Here is a 16101-nt window from a genome sequence, read left to right as displayed (position 1 = left end):
ATGCAAAGCTACTCTAGAGTCCAAGACGAATGAAAAATGAGCATAATAGGCCCCCATTTAAAACTTTTTTATGAATATAATCGTGTTGAAGTAGCTTCTTCACTCTAATCCTCTAATTGAACTGTATTAAAATGGCTTCACATATCTCTGTCCATGTATTGACACTTAAATGCTCTTTAATATTACAGCACTTTAGCTTACAGTATAACATTTATGCTATCTTGTATCATACTGCCATAAAAGTTGCTTTCAGATCATTGTTGTAGTGGAGTTCATATGAAGGGAATACGAAAGAATTCATGAGACAACTGTGTGCGTGACAGCAAGCTAACATGGCTACGAATATGAGCTCCAGAAATATATATGACCCATATTCATGTCTCGTGGGACTGACTTCACTCAGTTCATCCTCTGGTGATGTCTTCAAGCTTGATGTATGTCTTTCTTGCCGGCGTCTCATATCTCATTCGTGCTCGTTGTACTCTTTTTTTATTCCCCGCCCCCCTCACCACATGCTGTCAGTGTGTCCCTTGGCCTGTTGATTGAAACATGCCCGCAGTCTGTCTGACGACATTCGATGCCAAGCGGCTGATTTATTTGCTCTGTAACACACCGATCCTCCTGCTGTGAAACCCCCCTCCACTCTGCTTCCATTTGAGGAATCTTGGAGTGGATGTGGTGCATTTCATCAGACGTTGACGCTGTAAAACAGCTTTCCTCCTTCTCGCTTCTGGCTGCTGAGCTGTCACTTGCTGAGATGGCATTGTGCTCTTCATTGACTGCACCTTTGTGTGTTTGTCTGGTCCTTTACAACCGTCTCATCGGATGTCATGGCCATTGATTAACTCGACAGGCCTCGTCAGAGCTTGTTATCCCGTCCATTTTCTTGCCAACTGCTCGAGTCATTAACATTTAGGTTACTGCGCAGAATGCCTCAGCAGGTGTTAATGTAGCTCGTTTTCCTCAACAGCGTCCATCCACACCTGTGCTGCTGTCCGAGAACAGCGTGTGCTGTGCAAGTGTGATAAAGAAAAGCAGCACATCACAAACACTCTGAAGTCTGTGCATCTTACAAAGGACGAAATTAATGATTGAGTCACTTTCTGATGCTTTGTTAATCAGCTGATTGCATTTGGGTTGCCAGGTTGTCGCAAATCCTCTTCAGTCAACTCTTAAAATAAACTGAATGACCAGCTGAAATCTGTCCATCCGTATGTCCATCCACTCAATCATCCATCTATCCATCCATCCATCCATCCACAAATCCATCCGTCCATCCACTCACTCATCCTCCCACTCACCCACCCACCCATCCATCCATCCATCCATCCATCCGTCCGTCCATCCACTCACCCATCTACCCACTCACCCACCCATCCATTTATTCATCCATCCACCAATCCGTCCGTTCATCCACTCACCCATCCATTCATCCATCCATCCGTCCATCCACTCACCCATCTACCCACTCACCCACCCATCCACCAATCCATCCGTCCATCCACTCACCCATCTACCCACTCACCCACCCATCCATTTGTTCATCCATCTACCAATCCGTCCGTTCATCCACTCACCCATCCGTTCATCCATCCACCCATCCATCCATCCGTCCATCCACTCACCCATCTACCCACTCACCCACCCATCCACCAATCCATCCACCAATCCATCCGTCCATCCACTCACCCATCTACCCACTCACCCACCCATCCACCAATCCATCCGTCCATCCACTCACCCATCTACCCACTCACCCACCCATCCATTTATTCATCCACCCACCAATCCGTCCGTTCATCCACTCACCCATCCATTCATCCATCCACCCATCCATCCATCCGTCCATCCACTCACCCATCTACCCACTCACCCACCCATCCATTCATTCATCCATCCACCAATCCGTCCGTTCATCCACTCACCCATCCATTCATCCATCCATCTAGTACTGATTTTCTGGGTTGTGGTCATGGCGGCAGTAGCTGGCGGAAAACTCCAGACCTCCCTCTCACCAACAGCCGCCTCCAGCTCGTCTACGGGACAAACGTAATCTTTCTGGTTTGCCCTGGGTCTACCTCACAGCCTCTTCTTGCTACGATATGCCAGGGAATACACTGCTCATCCATCCATCACTACCCTATGACCACATAGATTGGCCGGTAAATTGTCAGCAGCTCTCTTTACCACCGTTCCTGTAAACCATCCGTTTGTCAATCACCCACTCATGAACAAGACCCCGAGATACTTAAACTCCTCCACTTGTATTAGAACTACATTATCTACTAATGTATTCAGACAAGGTCATGTCTGTTTTATACAGTTATTATATACTACACTGGGCTACAATTAAAATGACAAAATGCACTTTAAATTTTAAACTGGGTCAAATTTTTCTGCAACCCCCCAAAAAAGAGAGAATATGTAGGACAAATTAGAGGATCTCATCCAGGCTGGTTTGTGACGGTTTCTCTTTGGTGGGAGCCACTGCAATGATGTCACAGTGTGTAAGAGGAAGTGGTGCACTCAAACACAGGGACATCTTTGTACATAATATTCACATATCACCTGACGTCTGCAGGTCAAAGGACTGTTCTCCTGGTTTCTCTTACCATGGAGGTGTTTCTTTAATACAAGCTACATGTTGTTGACCACTACAGCCACAGCTCTCTCTGTCAGCTGCAGGTCTTTCCGGAAACCAATTGTTTCCCCAGGTTGTCCACTGCCAAGCCCGAGAATTGGCTTTACAAAAGGAGCTCTGTGAGGCTGAACCAATTTCATCAGAGGCACCTTGAAAGCATGTGTGCACAGGTACCCTTTCACATGTTTGGCCTCAGGAGACACCACTGAAGGTCAAGCGTGTCAGCTGTGAATGTGCAATATGTGTGTTTGTGTGTGTCTGTGTGTTTTGTGTTTGACATTTGCCTTTTTTTTTCTCTCTCTTTTTTTTTTTAATAGTAGCTCACTCAGCTGCGGGGCTCATGTGTGTTGCACTGCTTTAAAGAGAGGGGTGATCTACAGGAGAGGGGTGGTGTTGGAGGTGGAGGTAATCAGGGGTTTGTCAGCGTCGTATCTGTGTGATGTCTGTACAGGTCAAAGGTGCGTCATTCAGCTCATGTGGATGTAGAGACAATGACACGAGCTTCTCTGCCTCTAGTTTTGTTCTTTGTCTTTCCCGCTAACTACCCCCCACTCTCTGTTACATTGCAAAGGATTGTAATACAAGATGGATTAACCTCCCGTTAGGCCAGAATAAAACAAGCAGCTGAGACTATTAGAGATTTTTTTTACTGCAGTAGAGGCTTTCATTATTTCTGTTTATCTCCTGAACAGTCATTCGCTTAAGAGTCCACATCTGAGTTTCTCCTATAATGGATGAAATTGCCATTTATTAAACGTGCCACAGTGCTTCGTCTGTCAGCTCCTAAAAACAATACAGTCATCAATCTCAGACGTGCTCTTGGCAGAAGTTTGGTCCATTTTCAGCATCCTCTCCTACCATACGATGATACTTGAACTTTGCTGATATTTGAAAGATTAGCATCTTTCCTGTGCTAATAGTTCATAGACTGGTACATGTGTAGTGCTTTCCCACAATATCTGATTACTTAAAGTGCTTTTAACCAACTATTTATACCCTCACACTCTGATTCATCAGGGGCAGTTCAGGGTTCAGTATCTTCCCCCAAGGAAACTTTAACATACAGCAGTGCTCTGTGTTTGCAACATCATGACATATAATCTTTAGCTAGTTAGCTAACTGTTGTTGTTAGAAGAGTCTTTGTATTACTGCTGTATTTCTGAAGCTTGCATTTGCACTAAATTATGTTTACACACCTCTGCCAACTGTATCCTGACAATCGGTCATTAGTCACTCTGACATGTTCATGCGTTTCTTTCTGGTAGTTATTGTGCAAATTAAGTGGTACTTAAATGAGTCACAGGCAGCCACAGACCTGATCTGATCTAAAACACGTTCTTTAAGACTTTTACCACCAAGAAATGGTCAAAATCTCCCTTTTTGATTACTGGCATGAATTAAAAACAACAACGCAGCCTTTGTTGGGTCCATCCATGCCTTGTGCCAGAGTGCAGGATTAAACCACGACTTCAGATGACCTCGACATGCGCACAGATCAACGCCACGATTCCCCGACATGCTCGGGTGTAACGAGCAACACCTGACACCACGACAACAACACGCCGTCAGGCTTTAATCCTGTCAAATTGCCACCACTGGTCTGTTTTCTAAAGCCCTTTATCTGCCTCGCCTGCCCATTCACTAACATGCATAAGCTCCCAGAGTCACTGTGCATCCTATATCCTCCCTACCAGGGCCCATTATCTTAAGTGAGTGCTGATAGGATGCGAGGGGTAATCCAAACGTAATAGGTTCTAAATTTCCCTCTATGTGTTCATATAAACCAAACCTGTATATGTGAGAGCTGCGGGGCTTTGATGTTGCTACTCAGCTGTCCGACACATCAACTCCATGCTCTTTTTAAACACAGCAAACACAGCGAGCTTGCCAGTGAGGGATAAGGCATGTAGGAATATCAAAGCCTTTTTATTTGGCAACATCTGGGGACATTTTCTGGAGGCTGACTGCAACAGAAACTAATGAAAGCTGCCCTTAAAGTGGGAATTATGCACGTCAAGGTTCCTCTGGAGAGGAGTCTCTTTAGCGCTGGCAAGCTGTTTTACAGTCCCCATACTGAGGACTGCTTCTTATTTCAAAACCAGCCCCGTGTTTTAACTTCTACAGAAAAAGGAAAGGCTTCGAGGCTGAGCCGGTTTTTTTTCTTTTCATTTCGTTTTCTTGATGTGTGTTGATGTGCAAATAGTTGTCAAAGCCGTAGTTCCCCGTCTGAGGTCGGAAACACCAAGACTATATATTTCCTTTCTGGTTGGCACAGGTTGCTGATTTAATGGGATCATAACAGATTCTCAAGTCTTGTTATATCGGCCAGACATGTTCTAATATTTCATACATGTAAAGGTAATAACCTTGCATTCATTTCGCAGCTCGCTTTTACAGAAATGTGATACAATGTATGCCTTAGTCTATCAAATAAACTGCGAGGGTGCCAGAGTTCATCCCTGACAGTATCTGATAGTGTGTTTTCTTTTAGATACTTCTTCTTATCAGTTGCACCAAAAACACGATTCAGGACTTTCTGTGTAGGCTTCACAGCAACATCAAGGATCACTTGATGCTGCTGGAAAGTAGATGAGTGGAAAGAACAGCTTTCAGTTCTTCCCACTCATTGAGATCAGCTGCAATCTTGTCATGGTCTCAGGGATTGTGAATATTTTCTTTTCTTTGCTTCCCTTTTCTATGTCTGTGCATTTGTCTTTCTCTTTACGCAGTTACTTCCTGTCTCTGTCTTCCTTCTGGTTAACTGTTCTCCCATGCTGTTATTTCTTTCCTTGCACTGGTATATGTCTTGTTCTCTAATTAGTGCACTTTGTAAACACAGTAACTGTCCACTTTGTTTGTTACACCTTGGTAGTACCAACTATGATCTCTTTTTGCTTTCTTAAGTCTTCATTTCATAGATTCAACAAGCTGTTGTATGTATTCCTCCAAGAGTTTGGTCCATATTGACGCGATACTCTCACAGATTTGCAGATTTATTAGCAGCACATCTGTGATGAAAATATCTCATTCCACCACATCTCAAAGGTGCTACATTGGATTGAGATCTAGTGATTATGGAGGCCATTTGTGTATGTTGAATTCTTTTTAATGTTCTAGAAACCAGCTGCGTGACATGGTGTGTTATCCTGCTATGAGCAGCTATCAGCTGAAAGATGCTCAGTTGGTACCCGGGGACCTAAAGTGTCAAGAAAACACTGCTGCTCCACCAACACCAGCCTGAAGTGTTGATATAAGGCGGAATGAATCTATACTTCCATGTTGTTTATCCAACACGTTCTCACTCCCGAGGCGTAACATTTCACACTGGTGACAAATCGTCAACATATTACGTTTTCGGCTACCCACCATCGGAAAAATGAGGAAATATGAGAACCGTATGGACTCAATCTACACATGTTCGCTCTTTTTCTTCAAATCGCTTAGAAACACGCTATTTAACATCATTAAAGTCCTGGTTAACCTCAGGAAAAAGGTTAGGGTTAGGGATAAGGTTAGGTTTAGGGCTGGAATACAGGGCTGGAACGTCTATTACCGCGGGAGCGTCATTGCACTGGATTTTGGCCATAACCCACCGCGTACCATAAGAACGCCGAAGGTCTCCTTTCACGTTCCTCAGGAACGCCGCGGGACGTGACAAAACGTCGGCATGTTACGCCTCGGGAGTGAGAACGGGCTGTGTTTATCCTAAAAATGACCCTACCATCCAGGTGTTGCAGCAAAAATCGAGATTCATCAGACTAGGCAATATTTGTCTAGTCTTCTGCTGTCCAGTTTTGAATTGTAGCCTCTGTGTCCTGTTCTTCCCAAGAGGAGAGGCACCCAACAGGAAACAGACTGTGGTCCTCTAGTGTAATAGCAAAAGAGGACCACATTGTGCTAAAACTGTGCTTCAAGGTTTGACATGTTGTGCATTCAGAGATGCTCTTCTGCATACCTTTGTTCAAATTAATGGTTATTTAAGTTACTGTTGCAGTCCTGTTAGCTTGACCCAGTCTGGTCACTTCCCTTTGACATCTGGCATCAACAGGGTACCTCAGATGGATTCTCATCTTTTGTTATGTCGTCTGCCAGTGTCTTATATTTGGGTCCTTTCTCTCAGTACAATGATATATTTACAATCAGATGTCTTAGGTTGGAGCCATTACTTCCAGTAACAATACTTTGTAAAGATATATGCACTGATCATTTTCTCTTATTCTAAATGGCCATAAAATCTAAACTTTAACTAAACAGCCCCCAACAAAGCTATTAGAGGACAAAGGGAAATCGGGGCTGCAAGGAAGATGAATTTAGAGAAATCAAAACAAGTTTTGGTGAATTAAACAGTACAAATGTGTAAAATTGACTTTTTATTAATAAAAATGAGTCTAAAAGGCCATAATGTCACCTTTTCCTAACAGAACTGAATGTTACCATTGATTAAAGGTGACACAGTATCTTTCCATTTATTTGTTGATAAGGCTCGTTAAAGAGATTAAGAGGTTACTGTATCGGTTTGCACTGCGTCCTGATGGATTTATTAGTAGTTGTCCTGACCTGTGACTCAGGAGCTACCTGCCAATCAGGGTATTGACTCGCTTTGTGTTTTCACCAGCTGAAGGTGTCCACGCTGACATCGGTCTCTGTGGAATATTTCTATCCTAGGCTGAGTGCCAAATATGTCCTCAGCCTCAACACAGTCTGTCTCACTAAAAGAGATGAACGGGGAGGGAGAGAGGCAACATCCCGGCCATTCCTCAAAGTCTAAACTGTGTTAGCAGGTGGCACAGCATTCGGCGACTTTATGAAATACTGTTTAACTCGCTTTTCCCATTTTTATCTATAAACTGGCCACATAGTCCTTCAAAACAATAGCCTTTACTTTCCCTAATGTAGAATGTGTTTGAGGAGTTTTGTTTCATTTGCAGTTTTACAACACAGGCAGCTTTCCTTTGTCCTTCCAGAGACACCACAGCTGCTACTTAAAGATTTCTGCTCTCTGTTCTGGTGTTTCTTCTTTTCCTTGTTTTTAAGATTTCAATTTTCACTTGAAACAGAAGGATTAAATAGTCTTAATTGGTTTATACTCAAAGGATTTAGGATTATAATATAGAGTTACGTCATCTTGCCTGAAAGTCAATGTTATTGGGGGTGAAAACAGAGCTTTCTAAGACTGGTGCTTATTGAAAAATATCTTCAAGCACCCAGAAACAAAAAGACAGGTTTACCCTGACGTATCTGGAGCCTACTTGCTACGAAGAACAATATTGAGTCGTAATTAAGGTTCAGAATGTGGAACGAAGGCCTTTGGTTCTTCTTTGATAATTAGAGATGGCAAAAAACTTTTCCTCTTGAAGATTTTCTCTTGAGGTAAGTGATGCCAGTGCACATCATTTGAGGTTGGAGTCTTAAGATAAGATAAGAGTTGTTGGGCTGTCAGTGTAAGAGCTTTGATAAGCCAGTTATGTTATGTGTGCTACTAAAAGTGACATTGTTGCTCACAGTGCCTAACTTTGCATTTTATAATCTGAGTTTATTCACTTTCTGGCTGAAAGTTTGGGAGACTAGAGCACAACAAACTAATGGCTTAGTCATACAGGCCTAGGCAGTGACCCCCTGGCAACCTCTGGGGGCGAGGAAAAAATGTGCATTCCCATTTCCAACCAATTTCCAAGATGTTGCTAACCTTGGCGCAGTTGCTTTAGACAGTTTCAGTTAGGCTGGGTTGTCAATAGTTTGCATGGTACACACTGATTTGTCTGCTAACACTCACAAGCTACCCATTGTTTCCAATTTCCAGTTTGGATTGCACCTTTCAGATTCGCTCCAGCCCGTTAGCCTTCAAAGTAAAAGCTTTGCCTTATTGTGGTAACTGACCCCTTTCAAAAGGTGTAAACTATATAAAGCAAACTTGCAAAATGAATCAAACTATTCCAAGAGACTTCCTCAAAACTTTCTCAAAAAGATGGAAAAATAAAAGGAACTTAAGGAAACAATAAAAAGATGCAAAACAAGAACATGTTACAAAAAAAATCATGAATCACTGAATATAAAGATGCAATCCAACCCTGAAGAGATGCAGAACAACCACAAAGATGCAAAACAAAAATAATGAGATACAAAAAGACCTCACTTCAAGACTGACTAGAAAGAGATTAAAAAAAAAAAAGACTAAGATATTATAATTAGAAATAAAATGGGCAATGGAAGAGCGGGGGGTCCTTTACATACCCCCATTAAATCAATGGTTCGCTCATATCAGTAGATAGGATTTTGCAGTACCTTAAAACACTGGAATTTAAAGGTGATATTTACCACCATCCTCTCAGCACTTTACAGCTGGATTCAGAGCAGAGTTTCCTGTTTTTATTTCCCTCCATCCCACTCGACACATGCTGAATTTTACTGAGGGGAGAGCGAGAGAGGAAAGTGAGCCGAACTGGAAATCACATTACACGTTTCCGCGAGGACTTGGAGGGAAAACAACCTGTTGTTGTTGCCAATGCCAGACAGAAAAACCCTCGAGCAAGTGTCAAAGTGGCACACGGTTCTTTTTCATCCTGTGTCAGAAAATATTCCAACTTGTTCACACGTGTAACCCCAACCTGACAGCTTTTTCAGAAGTAAGATTGGCAGGAAGTTATTTTTTTTTTATGAAACGTGTATAAATGTTGTGTTGACAGTAAAAGCATGAAAAGACAAAAACTGGGATGTTTTCCACATTTCCCCAAACCATCAGATATACTTTAATGCCTGTTTACAATATGGCTTACTGGGCTGTCATTGGTACAGGACGCAGTTCATTTCTGACATCTGTCTTTGGACCAATTGCTTGGCAACAGCACATACTCCATCATCCTACGACTTCGTCATCTCAGGCCACTCAATCCTCCTCGAGGCTTTTCATGTTATTCACAACGATGCTCCTGTGTTTCATTGGCATGTTAAGTCTCGATTTCATTAAATGGAAACTGGCTATTATGCATTTGCTTTAATGGCGGTTTGACACGATTGCAGCTAATGGGACGAGCGTTACTCTGAAAAGAAAAATAATCCATCATTTAAATACAGCTTATAGGGAGGAAATTAATGCATGGAGGTTGAACTTGCTGTTGGATAACACCGGATCTGTGGAGTGCCTCTTAGTAAAGAGTCGGGGACATTACACAGCCGATAATGGCATGTCTGAGTGCTAATAATGAATGTAAAGATGAGTTTCACAAGTAGACATTTTCTTATCCGACACCTGTGATCTAATATATTTTTCTTATTTTACTGTAAAGATGAGATTTGTGTTTGTGAAGTTGAGTTTGAAACATGATTTTGTTTTTATGTTAGCATAGCAGGACAGGGCAGGGATAGCTCAGTAGGTAGAGTGGTGGCCCCATGATCGGAAGGTCGGGGGTTCGACTCCACTGAACGGCTACCCTGAGGTACCCCTGAGCAAGTTACCGTCCCTACACACTGCTCCCCGGGCGCTGCATTGGTGGCTGCCCACTGCATTCACTGGGTGAATGGGTTAAATGCAGAGGAGCAATTTCCCTATGGGGACTAACACATACACATTATTATTATTAATGCTAAGCTGTACCCATCCATGATTAAACTTTTTTTTATTGCTCCCTTTTTCAAAAAAAAAGTTGAAATGTTTCTAGATCTTGGTCAAGAGTGATTGGATAGCAAATCCATATTCAAACACTCAGCTGTGGTCATGAGCTTTAGTTAGAGACCAAAACAATAAAGTTTGTGTTTAGTGTGGCTGGGTTCAGCCCAGATTGAGGAGTTTGTGGTCTAGATTTGGTGATCTGGTCAGGATCCGTTGGTCATCTGAGCATGTCGGGGGGGAGGGGGCACCAGGGCTGGAACCAGTGATGTTATTAAGCCATAAATAGACACAAGTTATTTTTGGCAGTTCTTCAGCGATCAGAGGCGATCCCCTCAAACTGTAGGTGTGCCTGACCTGAGATTCTTTAGCAAAATATGAAAGAAGTGGATCATCCGTTCACTCCAGAAATACAGGCTTTAACCCCTCAACTTCCTCAGGCCTCCATAGAGGCAGCTCTTCAATCGGGGCCAGTACTGACAGTTTGTCTTTTGTCCTTTTCTCCTAACAGCGATCCTTTTGGCTCTGATTCATTTGTGATTTGCGCACCACGACTGATCGGAATAAGTTGGAATCCGCTTCTGTCTGGGTGAGTTTCTATTGCCTGTCGAGAGACCCCAAAGACACTCGTTAGACTCTGGTTTGCCTTTATTTTCTCCGCATTAGGTCATGTCACACATAAGTTACATACTTGAAATCACTAATTTTATGCTCTGCTCTTTACTATATTTAGTCTTTTGTTTATCTTTCATTCTCTTTTAGAATAAGACAGAAGGAACAACATGGCAGTCCTGCCCCTTTTAGCTCCAGAAATGATAGCTGATGTGTTTGAGAGTGAATTTGACATTTCAGACATATACAGACTATATTTGACCTGACCATAAAACTTGCTGCCCTACAGAAATTGTGTAGTATTTAGAAGGAAGTGCTGCATTTAATGAGAACAAGCATTAAAGTCAAACTATAGTTCATGAATTAAAGATATAACAACGCTGTACTTACCGGCTTTAAGAAGCTTGTACCTGTAAGCATTAATTGCTGAACTATGGTTACCTGTAGTTTGTCTGTAAAATCTCATTAAGTACCAGCTGAGTGGTCGTAAAATTTGGAAAACAAAAAAACAAAAGAGTGCAACACAAACAGGAAATGATGGTTCATCTCCAAAGTAAAAGTTGCTCCCTCTAAAACATGTTGGCACGCCTTTTGCTTTCATGGTGAACTTTCTTCATATTTGGTTTGCGTCGCACTTTTTCCTACAGCTCAGAGAAGAGCAGGACAGTATTTGTAGACAACGAATTTCCATTCAAGCTACAACTACAATTGCAACAATATGCTAGCAACCAGGAGGCTTTTGAAAACCAGTTTGGGAATATAAATGTTTCTCTTGTGATTTTTGGTTGCCACAGGATCACGGACTGGTCTGGTGTGACTCAATTTTAGCAAACACTCAGAATTTTTCCCCTCACAACCGGTGGCTAACAGCTGGTTGAGGACTAATCTCTGGGCCTTTATTCTCTTCTCACAGGTAATTTCATTTGGTTAGTGGTCACATGTCTGCAAAATACTTTTACCACTATTTTTTTTGCCACATATTTGTCCCATAGATTTCAATTTAGTGTCTTTCTCTAATCAGAATCATAAGAAACCTGTCTAAACTCTGCTGGTGTCATTATTCTACCAAATGAAAATTTCCATTTCCTTCATACTGATAAGGTAAACCTTGCTTATTGCAGCAATTACTGCCGAGTAAAACAAAAAGAAAATATTTGTTTACGTTCTGTGAAATAATTAAGTTGTCACAAAGCATTAAATTACACTGAAATACGCAGAATTAATCCTCAGGCCTTCTTCTGGTTTTCTTGTGCGTGTGGGAGTAGACGACGTTTGTTTGGGTTCGCCCATAATTAACGTGTCAAAACGCCGGCGACGATATAGAGGTGTTAATGGTGACAAGGTGACATGTAAAGGTTTGAGGGCAGCTCTAAAAATATGCCGCTGTCACCTCATCAGTTCTCCCACCGCCGGTCGTTTCCCCGACGCCCTCGGAGCGAGTCTTTGACAAAACATCCACGATATGACAACCCGTGTCTCCTAACAACGTGCCACGGTTTCCAAACGCGCTTCAAACTGACTGACAGACTCTTGAAAGCGTTAGCTGGCAGCGCTGCCGTCGATGGATGTGCGAGCCAAGGTGCAGGTTGAAGAGGAGGCGATACGTGTGACGACTCTCTAATCGACTGGTTCTTTTTTTTCTTCTTCTTCTTTTTTTTTCCCTGAATGTTTTCCTGCCGAGCTTCTAAAAGACACTCAACTGGAATTTTTAGAGCTTGTGCAGTGAAAATGCTGCAAATGGACGCACACACACATGAACACCTGCACCAACACGCACACAAATTCCTGCTGTGCTGCTTCCTGATGTGCGAATGAGCTCATACTGAGGGATCAGGGGTCGAGGTGCATTATCTCAGGTACCAGAGAGTCTTATTTACCACTTCCTGTCAGGCTTAAACCCATAAATCAGGGCACAAACACACAGAGACAGAGAACAGCTCTTCTTCATACACCTGTGATTATGGTTTCTGTTTTTTTCCTCTCAAATGTCTTCTCACAGCCTCGCGGCCTGTCCTTAAATGCCATCCCTTCGCCTGTGAACTCCGTTATTTAATAAGTGAATTGAAGTGTTTCATTCTGCAGCGAGATGTGCTCCATTTGAAGACCTGATGGTACAAAATGATTTCTGCCATGAGAGGAAAAAAGCACATTATGAGCTATGAGTCATCTGGAGACTGCATTAACCTCTGAAAGTTTTTCTTTTTCTTTTTTTTTTTTTTTTTTGTGAAATATTATTCAAACTTTTTTTCTTCTTCCAGGAAACAACATAAAATAATAACAGCGCCATTGTCCCACAGTTGATAATTTGTGTGATCCTCATTTACATAATTTCTGTAAGCAGATTAGCTTAATTAAAACTGTCAGTGCTGTTTTTGAAGTTTAGCCAGAGCTGCTGCGCTTGCCTTTATCTCCAAGCTCCTGGATCTTTCTTTGAATCTGCAGATGTAGATCGAGCCTGCGGCTGCTGTAGTCGCAGCGATGACCTTTTTCTGCTTTAAAAATCGCATGTTTTCTCAGGATAGAGATGCCTCTCATCAAAGAGCAGAGAGGAACATTGATTAGTTTTCCAGAGGGAGTTTTTTGGACTTACTGTGACCTCCGTGAAAGTTGAAGGGATGCATCATGCCTATGCTGTAGTCGTAGGCAGTTTAAAGGACGGACGAAGCTTCATGGGCTGAAACGTGAAGCCAATCCTGAAAGCGACTTAAACTGGGCTTCTGTTTAATGGCCAGCAGCAGTTGAGTCCTCTGCTCAGTCGATCTGTTATTTCACTAAAAAGATTTTTGAGGCTTTTACAAGGTCAGTGTGCAAGTTTATAGTCTCGTACATTAAAACATGATGCACATATTCTGTTGTTGTAGTCAGAAAAGTTAACCCTTTAAAACCGGTCAAAATTATTTAAGTGGCATGCCACTGAGATTTTTTGTTTGGAAGACATCCCACTACACACCCAACACTAAGCATTTTAAACCATGTTTAAGTTTTTTATCAATGTCATTTAATTACAGTGTAGTCCTTAAAAACAAACAAACAAAAAAAAACTACAAGTCCGATAATATAAGGCTGAGCCTCCATCACTGATTTGTAGATTTTCAGACTTTTTCAGAGCTCATCACAGCACAGAAACAGCTTTAGTGAAGGTTACAAATGATCTTCTTATGGCCTCTGACAGTGGACTCACCTCTGTGCTTGTCCTTCTTGACCTTAGTGCAGCATTCGATACTGTTGACCATAATATTCTATTAGAGCGATTAGAACATGCTGTAGGTATTACAGGTATTGCACTGCAGTGGTTTGTATCATATCTATCTAATAGACTCCAATTTGTGCATGTAAATGGAGAGTCCTCTTCACACACTGAGGTTAATTATGGAGTTCCACAGGGTTCAGTGCTAGGACCAATTCTGTTTACATTATACATGCTTCCCCTAGGCAGCATCATTAGAAGACATAGCATACATTTTCACTGCTATGCAGATGACACCCAGCTCTATCTGTCCATGAAGCCAGATAACACACACCAATTAGTTAAACTGCAGGAGTGTCTTAAAGACATAAAGACTTGGATGGCCACTAACTTTCTGCTTCTCAACTCAGATAAAACTGAGGTCATTGTACTCGGCGCTGAAAAGCTTAGAAATTTGGTATCTAACCAGATTCTTACTCTGGATGGCATTACCTTGGCCTCCAGTAACACTGTGAGGAACCTTGGAGTCATTTTTGACCAGGATATGTCCTTCAACGCACATATTAAACAAATATGTAAGACTGCGTTCTTCCATTTGCGCAACATCTCTAAAATTAGAAATATCCTGTCTCAGAGTGACGCTGAAAAACTAGTTCATGCATTTATTACTTCCAGGCTGGACTACTGCAATTCATTATTATCAGGATGTCCAAAAAACTCACTGAAAAGCCTTCAGTTAATCCAAAATGCTGCAGCAAGAGTACTGACAGGGACTAGAAAGAGAGAGCATATTTCTCCTGTTTTGGCTTCCCTTCATTGGCTTCCTGTTAAATCCAGAATTGAATTCAAAATCCTGCTCCTCACATACAAGGTCTTAAATAATCAGGCCCCATCTTATCTTAATGACCTTGTAGTACCATATCACCCTATTAGAGCACTTCGCTCTCGCTCTGCAGGCCTACTTGTTGTTCCTAGAGTATTTAAAAGTAGAATGGGAGGGAGAGCCTTCAGTCTTCAGGCCCCTCTTCTGTGGAACCAGCTTCCAGTTTGGATTCGGGAGACAGACACTATCTCTACTTTTAAGATTAGGCTTAAAACTTTCCTTTTTGCTAAAGCATATAGTTAGGGCTGGACCAGGTGACCCTGAATCCTCCCTTAGTTATGCTGCAATAGATGTAGGCTGCCGGGGGATTCCCATGATGCATTGAGTTTTTCCTTTCCAGTCACCTTTCTCACTCACTATGTATTAACAGACCTCTCTGTATTGAATCGTATCTGTTATTAATCTCTGTCTCTCTTCCACAGCATGTCTTTATCCTGTCTTCCTTCTCTCACCCCAACCGGTCGCAGCAGATGGCCGCCCCTCCCTGAGCCTGGTTCTGCCGGAGGTTTCTTCCTGTTAAAAGGGAGTTTTTCCTTCCCACTGTCGCCAAAGTGCTTGCTCATAGGGGGTCATATGATTGTTGGGCTTTTCTCTGTATCTATGAAGCGCCTTGAGGCGACATTTGTTGTGATTTGGCGCTATATAAATAAAATTGAATTGAATTGAATTGAATTGAATAGATGAACCCTGTAAAGGAGACAGCCTTAAGCTGTACCACACACTTGCAGTGTGCTGTGTAAAACAGTATGTGGTATTGGTAACTGCTTCTGTTCAAGCCTTGTAATCATTACCTGGCATCTTATTGCCTCTGTGGCTTTTAAAGCTCTTGTCTCACGCCCAGAAAACAGGGAGTTATAGCTGATCTTTTATTTAATTTTAATTTTAATAAACCAGGGAAAGCATCCAGTTTCATGTTGTTGACTGCAAAGATTGTCAACTCAAGTCTTCATAATCAGTCCGTGGCTTCAGTAGAAGTGTGCTTTCTGGTCTTATATTTATTGGAGAAAGCGATACATTTAAAAAAAATTCAGTTTTAAGTTTATAAGGTTGAATTATCCATCTGTAATATAATGGACTGTGTAAGTCACTGTAAATCATCCTGGGATGAATTGTTGTTATGCTTTATAATTAAACTACAGTTGAAACTGAAATGCAGCTGACTTTAGTTTTGTCTC

General features: G+C 42.0%; 1 protein-coding gene across 2 annotated transcripts in view; it reads left to right on the top strand.

Annotated features, from left to right (window-relative positions):
* rnf152 (ring finger protein 152) overlaps positions 1-16101 on the top strand; it is a 62256-nt gene that overhangs the window by 27316 nt on the left and 18839 nt on the right. Inside the window, exon 3 of one of the 2 annotated variants that reach the window (XM_006799196.3) lies at positions 10756-10833. The gene's annotated coding sequence lies outside the window, so the exon portion shown is untranslated. Of the gene's footprint in view, positions 1-10755; positions 10834-11603; positions 11770-16101 lie in introns of those variants that run through there. The other variant, XM_006799198.2, reaches the window with a different exon arrangement.

Source organism: Neolamprologus brichardi, chromosome 9 (assembly GCF_056152115.1).
Source record: "Neolamprologus brichardi isolate AB-2024 chromosome 9, ASM5615211v1, whole genome shotgun sequence".
Lineage (NCBI taxonomy): Eukaryota > Metazoa > Chordata > Actinopteri > Cichliformes > Cichlidae > Neolamprologus > Neolamprologus brichardi.
The sequence above is the reverse complement of the archived record's forward strand: the minus strand, read 5'-3'. Positions and strand labels throughout refer to the sequence as shown.